The sequence below is a fragment of the Alexandromys fortis genome, unplaced genomic scaffold, assembly GCF_014885135.2.
Source record: "Alexandromys fortis isolate MF-2015 unplaced genomic scaffold, M_Fortis_MF-2015_v1.1 scaffold_10, whole genome shotgun sequence".
NCBI lineage: Eukaryota > Metazoa > Chordata > Mammalia > Rodentia > Cricetidae > Alexandromys > Alexandromys fortis.
Genome location: NW_026067895.1, coordinates 20,304,462 through 20,315,035, shown reverse-complemented (window position 1 = coordinate 20,315,035; position 10,574 = coordinate 20,304,462). Strand labels below are relative to the sequence as shown.

Genomic DNA, 10,574 nt, shown 5'->3' with positions numbered 1-10,574 from the left:
TTTTTTTTTTTTTTTTTTTTTTTTTTTTTTCTCGAAGACAAGGTTTATCTGTGCAACAGCCCTAGCTGTTCTGGAATTAGCTCTTGTAGACCAGGTTGGCCTAAAAGTCACAGAGATCCACCTGCCTCTGCCTCCCAAGTGCTGGGATTAAAGGCTTGTGCCACCACTGCCCGGATGCTTTTTTTTTTTATAACCTGTATTTTATGTGCATTGGTGTGAGGGTGTCAGATCCCCTAGAACTGGAGTTACAAACAGTTGTGAGGTGCCATGTGGGTGCCAGGAATTGAACCCGGGTCTTTTGGAAGAGCAGCCAGTGCTCTTAACCATTGAGCAATCTCTCCATCCCTAGAGCTTTTAAGAACTCAGCCTAGGAACAAGATGCCCTTGTGTCTTGCTCACTTAGTCGTTCTCTCTCTCTCTCTCTCTCTCTCTCTCTCTCTCTCTCTCTCTTTCAAGTTTATAATTGTGTGTGTTTGAGTAAGTATGTATTGTTAGTTGTTTTATTCTTTCAGATTTTGGACTCTTTTGGGGGTTCCCCATCCGCTCCCAAATAAATCACCCACGGAGAGACCTATTATTACTTATAAATACTTGGCCTTAGCTTGACTTATTTCTACCCAGCTTTTCTTAAATCATCCCATCTAGCTTTGGCCTGTGGGCTTTTCCCTCTCTCTTACTTCTGTATTTCTTACTTTCCCTCTTATTCTGTGGGTGGCTGGGTGGTTGGGTGGCTGGGTGGCTGGGTGGCTGGCCCCTGACATCCTTCCTCTCCTTGTTCTCTCTTGCTCCTCCTCTTCTTCCAGATTTCTCCTTCTATTTATTCTCTCTGCCTGCCTGCCAGCTCTGCCTATCCTTTCTCCTGCCTTGCTACTGGCCGTTCAGCTCTTTATTAGAGACCTTCAGGTGTTTTAGACAGGCAAAGAATCACAGCTTCACAGAGTTAAACAAATGCAGCATAAACAAAAGCAACACATCTTTACATCATTAAACAAATGTTCCGCAGCATAAACAAGAGTCAGACACATACAGTATGTGTATGAGTGAGTGTGTATATGAATGTGTGTGTGTGCGCGCGTGCGTGCGTGTATGTGAGTGTATGTACTTCAGTGCCCTTGGAGACTAGAAGAGGATAAGACTCCCTTGAGCTGGCGTTCCAGGCAGTTATGAGCTGCTCAGTGTGGGTGCTAGGAATCAAACTCTGGTCTAGAAGAGCAACGTGCTTTCTTAAACCTGAGTCACATCATGGCCCTTCTCTGCAGGGTCTCACTATGCAATCCAGACTGATCTTGAACTCAAGGTGATCCTCTTGCATCAGCCCCTCCAGTGGTAGAATTACTGGATGAGGCACCAAGCCTGTCCGCTTACTTGGATTCTCTCATGTTTCCTGGAAAGATAACTCATATCAGGTTCTTGCTTCCAAAACTGCACTGCTATTTCTCCTTGCAGGGCCTATTTATTCTGACCTTTAAAGCTAATCTCTGCCCTGTTATGTTAGTGAGGTTTTAGTTGGGAGTGGGGGTAAATGCCCACATTCTTTGAGATGTGATGGGAACCATCTCAAACCTCTTGTGCACTTAGAATTCACTGTTTAATCTGGTGTCCTGGTGCCCTTAGGCCAACACTCAGTCCAGTTCTGTGGCTTGCGAACTGAAGGTAAGATGGTTGTCAGCTGTCAGCACTGAGCTCACACACTCAGGTGGGCATAATATTTGCTGTTCCTATGTGTATCACAGATTCAGTCTCTCTTTTACATTTTATAAATAGGTGTAGTAAAATCTGATCTTTCACACAATGGCATTAACTTTGTGTCAAATCAAGAAAGATCTTTCTCTCTCTTACATTTTTGTTGAATATATTTGTGTTTTACACACATTAGGGAATGTAGTATGAGCTGCGGTGGGCTCCATTCCCGCCCAGCTCCTGCACGGCTAGCTTTACCCAAAATAATTACAGGAAACTGTATTCTTTTAAACACTGCTTGGCCCATTAGCTCTAGTCTCTTACTGGCTAGCTCTCACATCTAGATTAACCCATTTCTAATAATCTGTGTACCACCACCAGGTGGTAGCTTACCAGTAAGATCCTAACCTGCCTCTGCCTCAGAAAGGAGAATCATGGCGACTGCCTGACTTGGCTTCTTTCTCCCAGCATTCTGTTCTGTTTACTCCGCCTACCTAATTTTCTGTCCTATCAAAGGGCCAAGGCAGTCTCTTTATTTAACCAGTGAAATTAACACAAAACAGAAGACTCTCCCCCATCAAGGGAAAGCCAAACCTAAAAGCTAAGATGAAATCATGAAAAACGTATACCTTACGGGAGCCCTCACAAAGGAAAGCTTATAAAGATAAATCTACCTATGGCCTTTTCTACTCTTACCCCAAACAACATTCTCTTTATCATTTATTTCTAGCCCAAACAAGTACAGTCAACAAAAGTGAAGGCCGGCATCCCACCCCGATATCCTGTTGTATGTGTTCTATGTGGGCATGCACATATATGTGAAGGTCAGAGGTCCACATACGGTATCTTCTGTAACTGCTTTCCACCTTAACTTTGAAGATTGGGCCATCTCACTGGAGCTAGCAATCTGACAAGGCTGGGATCCTCCTGCCTCAGCCTCCCCAGTGCTGGCATTACAGACACACCTGGCTTTTCTCATGGGTGTCAGGGTTCCAGACTCGGGTCCTCATGCTACTGAAACAACACTTTACTGACTGAACCATCTCCAGCTCTCCTCATACCCAACCTTTGGTTTTGTTTGTTTCTGAGACAAGGTCTTGCTATGTAGCCCAGGCTTGCCTCAGTGCATAGCCTAAATGATTCTCTTGCTTTTTTAAGTATTAGCTTTAGTCTCCCTTTTTTTTAATTAAAAATTTTCCAATTTAATTTTTTGTTTTGTTTTTTGAGACAGTTTTTCTGTGTAGCCCTGGCTGTTCTGAAACTCACTAAGTAGACCTTGAACTCAGAGATCTACCTACCTCTGCCTCCAGGATGCTAGGAACAAAGGTGTGGGCTACCATGCCTGGCTCTTAAATTTATGTTTAAGGTGTTTTGAGGTGCTATGTTCAGGCAGGCCTTGGACTACTAGACCCAAGTGATCATCTGAAGTAGCTGGGACTAGAAGTGTGTACCACAGTGTCCTGCTAGGTGTAGTTTTATTCAAATATTGGTTTGCTTCTCAGCTGTTGACAGGTTTCTGTCCCACCCGGTCTGGCAGCCATTCAGACCCAAAGAAACACATAGAGGTCTACATTAATTATAAACTGGTTGGCCTATTAGCTCAGGCTTCTTACTAACTCTTTTTTATTTTTTTTTTAATTTTTAATTTTTTTTATTAACTCTTATAACTTACATTAACCCATAATTCTCGAGTGCTGGGATTAAAGTTGTATACCACCACACTAAACTTCTCTCTCTCTCTCTCTCTCTCTCTCTCTCTCTCTCTCTCTCTCTTTTTAAGGACTTTGCCCCAGCCTGCGGGTAAGTCAACGGTCAACCAGGGAGACCCAGGAAGGGGCAGTGAGAATGGGATGGGACAAGAGATAAAACAGTTGGAGACAAGACAGGGTTCTGATCAAGTCTCGTTTATTCAAGGAAATAATTCAGGTAAATATAGGGTAAGGAAAAGGAGGAAATTCTCCTTGTATATATGGGTAACTAGGCAACTTACTAGGTAACCTAACCATGGTCTAATGGTCAGGCGGAAAGTCCCTAACAGCAACATGTGGAAAAGTCAGAATGTTCAGAACACAGAAACAATGGAACAGAAACTCCTTGCAGAGTTAGTATTTGACAGATCAGAAGAGCAGGAGAAGCCAAGTGCAACAGGGTGGGCAAAACTGATCCAGGGAGCAGTAAGTCTCCCACAGGACTTTATTCTTTTTCTTTTCTCTCCCAAGCCTACATATATTTTTAAACACACTGTAAACCATTTAGAGGTTTTCATTGCCTGAATCGATCTTCACTGTTTATCTCTCTTTTTCTGACCACATGAGTCTTTAATTTGTAAAGTGATATGGCTAGGATTAAAGTGTGGTTGCGGGAAGAAGACATTCTGTGGGCTTGCTGGTGCCAGTCTAATGCTAACCAGCACGGAAAAGTAGCAGGTAGTCAATGCTTCAGATGCTGGCTCTTCTCAAATGCAGAAAGCTGAGCAGCTCTGGTCCAAGAGAGACACATGCTGTCTCCACTCCCAAAAGAGTACATGGGAAGAAAGAGGCCTTGGCTTCCCCTGCTCAGAGCATCCAGAGGGCCCCTTCAGCAGGTCTTCCTGTTCCCAGCCCACCTCAGTCCCTGTCAGGCAAGTGCTGCTGGGGCTCCTGGCAATACCTACACCCATATCTTGCTTGTCTCCTGCTGGGGCCTTACTTTACAGTATCTCCTCTCTTTCCCACAGAGGCCGATTGAAAACTGAGCCCAGCAGGTGAGGGAAGGCTCCAGTGTGGCTGTGTTTGACCAGGAGATGTTCACACCTCCAGACCATGGAGATTCAAACAGAAAGATTCCAGAGACCCCATAGGTTAGGCAGCTTGGAGCTTGTCATGCAGGGTGCTCTTAGCACCAGCCAGCTGCAGGGGCCAAGAAAGAGCCCATCTGGACTCTGGAGCTCTGTGTCCTCTCTGTCCAAAATCCCGTGAGCGCCTGATTTCTCCGGGTGGGTAATTTTTCACTTCGCGTTTGTCTTCAGATTTCTCGTGGAAACCTTGAAACCGTGATTTCTTCCTGTGCAGTTGAAGCTGAACTCCTAAAGAAGCTAAGATAGGGCCCCTGGTGGTCTGGGCCAGTTCTTAAAGGATAAGGCTGTAGCCAGGTCCTTGGGTAGAATCCCCAGCCAGCACAGGTCTGCAATGGACATACCTCTTGGAAGCTGGTTTGTCTGGAACTCTGATATATATGCTTCTGTTTGGGTGGAGGGGGAGACTACCAGGAGGGCTGTCGCTGTGCCGGGCAGGAAGACCTCACAGCTGTGCTAATCTGAACAAATACTTTGTCGCGGCTGGCTGTCCCATAAGTGGGGGTTTCTATTGTATTGTTTGTGATAGAAGAGGTAGAGGATGGTGGGAGATGATGGGAGGGAAGGGTGGCTTGTTTCTGTCGGGCTGGCTTGCAGCTGGTGGGAAGAGGCATAAGGCTGTCCTCCACACCATTTCTTCGTCCTTGGGATCTGTGCTGTCCCTCTGAGGAACAATGGAAGCCGGAAGGCAGGCTGCTGAAACCATACCCCTTGAGGTTAGCAGTCGAAGTTGTACCTAGTGGGCTGGCGGAGGTGAGCTGTTGGTCAGTTCACCTGAGGGCTGTGTCTTCAAGTGCCAGGGTAGCTGTTAAAAAGAGCTCAGGAGAAGGCAGGAGGCCATTGTCTTATTGAATTTCCAGTCCATTAAGAAGTCCTGTCTGTAACTTTGAAGACAGGATGCGACCCCACAAACTGCTTAAGTTCCTCACCTTGGTGACCCCCATTTGTCAATGGGTCCCTCACAGTGTTCCCCAAACTAGGACTGAGAATGAATGAGTTTATCTTTGAATATGTTCTTCTCACCATAGCCACCTAGGACGAATGTTGTGTCTCCTGCTCAGTTCCTCTCTGGCTGTCCTCTGAACCTCCGTAGGTCCAAAGGCAGGAGCCCACTTACCAGTGCATGGAAGTCCCAGGCGCTGGGCAGCTACCTTAGGGAAATGCCAGGCTGCCGCAGAAAGTATCCCGTTTGTTGTAAAGGACAGATTTGCTGCTGAAGCCACAGTTTGCAATCTTGATGTTTGTGCCAGCATCAGAGGGTTTGTGTGCCCGTAATGTGTAAGGACAGTGCTCTCCTGGTGGGAGCCTGCATGTCCCAAGTGCTGGAACTTGCTTCAGACCTCTGTTTTTCTCTTCACTGCTATGAGGCACTTCGTATCCCAATAGATGTCCAGTCCTAAGGTTCAAGCAGAACAAGACTGTTTTTCCACTGCCTATCACTTTCGACATTTCACTCTGTTGGAATTACCAGAGTCTTCATGCATCTTTACTCCTGGGGGCGTTCTCTGCAGGGTGGAGGCATTCCTGGCTGTGAGGATATATGTGCTTTGTGGACTTTACCTCAACCAGATTATCTTTAGCTGCCCACGTGGGTCTCTCTTCAGCAGATAGGACTGAGGGGCCCTGCAGCAGGTCGCATTTCCTGCTGACACTCAAGAGTCAAGGCTCCCCAGAGTCAGCTCAAAGCTGAGAGAAGCGTGCCCTTGTTTCAAGTCACCTCAGGAGGTGAACCCAAACTTCACCCGGTGAATTTATCTTTACAGTGGAAAAAACACAATGCTGGATGAAAAGTAAATTTAAAAAAATAGTTTTCAAAGAAAAAAATTGATTAAAAGAAAAATTTAAAAGACTAAAACTGGGGAGAGCTAAGAGGACCAGTAAACTAGTCCCAGTGAGAGACTCACGGGTGCCGGAGACTGTAAAATAGTGGCTTCATCCACGGTCATAGGAAAAGTGACCCTAATCAATAGCAGAGTTCTCAAATAGTCCCTTTAAAAAATTATTCATTCAGGGTCCCAAGGAGCTTTGGTTTTTATGTGGGTTCTGATTACCAATGTTGCTGACCGCAGGCTGCAGAAGCCGGGGTCACGGAGCATAGACATCCCTCGACCCCCTAATCTTTCTGGTCATTCTGCAGGGGCTTCTCCCAGCAGCTACTGCCCTTCTCCTCCTATCCCATCCCAGCTTTTCTAAGGCACCCCTCCCCTCCTTCGGGGCCACAAGACCCCCCATCTCAGCCCCTATTGGGGCTGCTACCAGGTGGTGAGCGGCAGGAGGTCCTTTGTTTCACTCAGCTTACCGGTGGCAAACTAGGCCTTTTGTCTGCAAGGTAACCTGCCCAGCAAGGAGCCCTGATTACCAATGGACTCGTCAATGTCTTCCTCATTCCAAGCTTGCACCAGTATCACAGAGCTTGGCTTTTACAGAGCTTCAGAGAAGCTGTGCTTAATTTGGTGGAATTCACAGTGCATCTAGCGTCGTGACACTGTGACACAGTAAGTTACTTTGGTATCAGGGTAAGCACAGAGGAGATGGTCGTAAACTGCCCAACTTTTTCTTGGAGTAGATTCTTTCTTCCCGAGAGCTTTAGGACCTCTTGGATCAATCTCAGCATCTCGAGATGGAGCTGAGCACAAAGGAGAAGGCCCTGTTGCCCCAGCTACTCAGAGACTGAAGCAGGGAAGGGTCTCTTGAGTGCTGGAGCTCATGGCTAGACTGGGCAACATGGTGAGACCCTGTGTCTAAGAAACCAGTCAAGTAGAAATGGCATCTGTGAATTGAGCAAATACATTGCCTTCTCATTTTTTTTTTGGCTCAACAATGTGTTTTGTTCCAAGTGTCTCACACTCAGCTCAGTGTGGGAGAGTGCTTCCGAGCACTGGACCCATCACCAAGGGTGCCTCTTGGTTACTTTCACAAGCATCTGTCTGATATGGAGACAGATAAATGCCAACTGTCGTTACATAGTTTTGTGGCTATTCCTAAATTGGGCTCACCTATTTAACTAGCATCTGGGTCAAATGTGGCACTACGGTATGGTGTCCCGAGATGTCCTCTTACAGCCACTCTTTCTGCAGTGGGCTTTCTCTTCTCACAGAATTGGTTGGTTTAGTTTGTTTTCGCCATTAGGCATGCAGAATCACAAACTGAATCTTATGTCTTTCATTTGTTCAATATTTTGTGAGGTCCAAATAATTTATTATTCTAAAGACCAGTTGTGTGACCATAAGCCTGTCACACAACTGGTCTTTAGAATAACATTGGCCACTTGGGTCAGTCTCAGTTTGTGAACGTTAAACACAGCTCTAAACATTCCTACACAGATTGGGGGTGGGGGTGGGGGCAAACATATAAATGCATCTTGCTGAGTATGTAAATTTAGAGAGACATGGCTGGCATGTAACATATGAATACTTTAGTTTCCATACAAATGGACGTGGTTTCCGCTGATTGCCACAGCCATCTGCATCCTGGGTCCGCTCTGGGGGTTGGTGTCGCCTGTGTCTGAAGCCTTCACCCCTCTGCAGTGCCACAGTGCTGCTAGCCTTGTGGCCTGCCTTTCTCTGCTGCCCCGTGATCACGAAGAACAGCTTCTCAGGGCTCTATTGGCCGCTCCCTCTTTTGAGAAGCACCAGTGCATATGTGACGCTCATTTCTCAGTTCAATGGCTTTCATTTTTCATGTTGATGTCTACTACATCCTTTCTTCATACTGTATCATGAGCAGGAAGCACAAGGTTACCTGCAAAGCTGAGGACTTCTCTTTAGAGGAGCCAAGGAGTGGTTAGTATGGGTTAGCCATCCTCTGCAACAGGTGAGTTCTTTATAGCCCAGGCAGGCCTTGAGTTTGCACGTCCCCTATCTCAACCTCCCCCAAGCAGTTGAGGTCACCATTCCTGGTGAAGCCAGGTTGTTGACTTACGCCCTAGAAAAGGACATCAGGAGAAGTTAATATGAATCCAAGCTGAAGTTTATTAAGAAAAGGGTTTTAATAGAGATGTCAGTACAGACATTAAGAGAGAGGGAAAGAGAAACAGAAGACATGGACAGTAGCACATGACTTGGAGTGGATGCAGATTTCTAAAGAGAGTCACATATAACTCTGTGTGTGAAACAGAGATGGAGATAGAGATAGAGGGGGGGGGCTTGGTGACCTCCAAAGTTACATTGTTCAAAGAATTTCAAAGATTAAGTGGGAATGTTTTAGTATACTTATTCTTATTCTCTAAGCCAGTAGTTCTCCACACGTGCATCCCAATTCCTCTGGCAAACCTCTAGCTCCAAAACATGTTTACATTACAAATCCTAACAGTAGCAACATTACAGTTATAAAGTAACAACAAGAATCATTTTGTGGCTGGGGGTACCCTGGTCTATGTGAAGCCTTGTGTCAACAAACAACAAAAGCCTCAATGGAATCCTTACTATATATAGTATACACAGGTGACAAGGAAGTCAGGGTGGTGTTTGGCTGGGAATATGGTTCCTAATCTTGTTTGTGCAATTCTCAGCCTATGGAGGTGAGGGACTCTGTTTCCTCCCAGTGACCTCCATTCCCCCCCCCTTTTTTTTAGCCTGACTCTGTTAGCTATGAATTCTTTGTTGGCTATGGCCCTACATGCATTTCCTCTTTCCTCAGAATTCTGCTGTTAATCTCCTGCTCTCTGTTAGTTCACCCCAAATTGTCCCTTTCTCATAGTGGACTTCTTGTCACTTAAAGATGATGGGCACCTTCCCATCTTGGGACAGTCCTTCTCAGGCATCCACATGACTCTTACAAGCCTTGGCTCCAAGATCTACTTGTATGTCCTCACAGAACTCCTGGCATATCTACATATTATCCTTTACCTTTTAGAGACAGGATCTTACTATGTGGGGTGTCTTTTGTATATGTGTTGCTTTTATTGGTTGATGAATAAAGCTGTTTTGGTCAATGGCTTAGCAGAGTAAAGCCAAGTGGGAAATCTGAAGAGATAGAGGGAGCAGGCAGAGTTGAGGAGACACCATATTGCTGCCAAAGGAGACAGATGCCAACACCTTGCCCAATAAGCCACAGACTCATGGTGATACAAAGATTAAATAGAAATGGGTTACTTTAAGATATAAGACCTAGCTAAAGGGGGCTGGAGAGATGGCTCAGTGGTAAAGAGCACTGCCTGCTCTTCCAAAGGTCCTGAGTTCAATTCCCAGCAACCACATGGTGGCTCACAACCATCTGTAATAAAGTCTGGTGCCCTCTTCTGGCCTGCAGACATACACACAGACAGAATATTGTATACATAATAAATAAATAAATTTTTTTTTTTTTAAAAAAAAGACCTAGCTAAAAATACACCTAAGCTATTGGCCAAACAGTGTTGTAATTAATATAGTTTCTGTGTGATTATTCAGGTCTGGGCAGTTAGGAACTGAAGAAGGCTTCCTGACTCAGCATTAGCAAAAACTGCATGACTTCTTTAAGAGATGACTTGCTGGTTGGTGCTGGTACTAGTAGCAGCACAAAGGCTTCCGGCTCTTTCGGGAAGTCCTGCACGTAGATGGGATTTGTGAGCAGCATGCTGCTAGTTGCTTAATGGTGACATAGACCTGGGGCATCCCTGGAGCTGGGGTGGTGAGCATGGCTCGCAGAACTGGCGGTGAACATACCTCTGCCACGTTGGACTGGACAGGGCCAAAAGACAAAGCAGCCTTAGTCCAAGCCAGCTTAGCATTTTAAGAAGCATTCCTGGTCAGAAAAGGATGTCAGATAGACAATGGGACAGATTCAGACATAAAAGACACCTAAATGAGACGCAGTGTGTTTAAAATATGCACATAGGCTCAACAGAGAGGGGGGGGGGGAGGAAGAGTACAGACAGCTATAGAACAGTAAAAGTAATATAAAAGAGTACAGACAGTCATAGATTAAAGGAATAAAGAAAAAGAAGCCATGTAAATATGGAATGTACACAGAAAGTCTGGATTATGTATATTGCATTTTCTTTTAATTTTTTGACTGCAGAGAGACATTCGACTCTGGGGGCGGCTAAGCTAAACCAATATAAAATTATCTTGACTTCAAA

The 10,574-nt window shown here is 45.4% G+C and overlaps 1 long non-coding RNA gene across 2 annotated transcripts in view; it reads left to right on the top strand.

Moving 5' to 3' along the window:
• LOC126512786 (uncharacterized) overlaps positions 1-9,817 on the top strand; it is an 11,086-nt gene extending 1,269 nt beyond the window's left edge. The window contains exons 3-4 of one of the 2 annotated variants that reach the window (XR_007595150.1): positions 3,461-3,606; positions 4,397-9,817. This is a non-coding gene — a long non-coding RNA (uncharacterized lncRNA). The remainder of the gene's footprint in view (positions 1-3,460; positions 3,607-4,396) is intronic. The other variant, XR_007595151.1, reaches the window with a different exon arrangement.
• Positions 9,818-10,574: the final 757 nt, after the last annotated feature.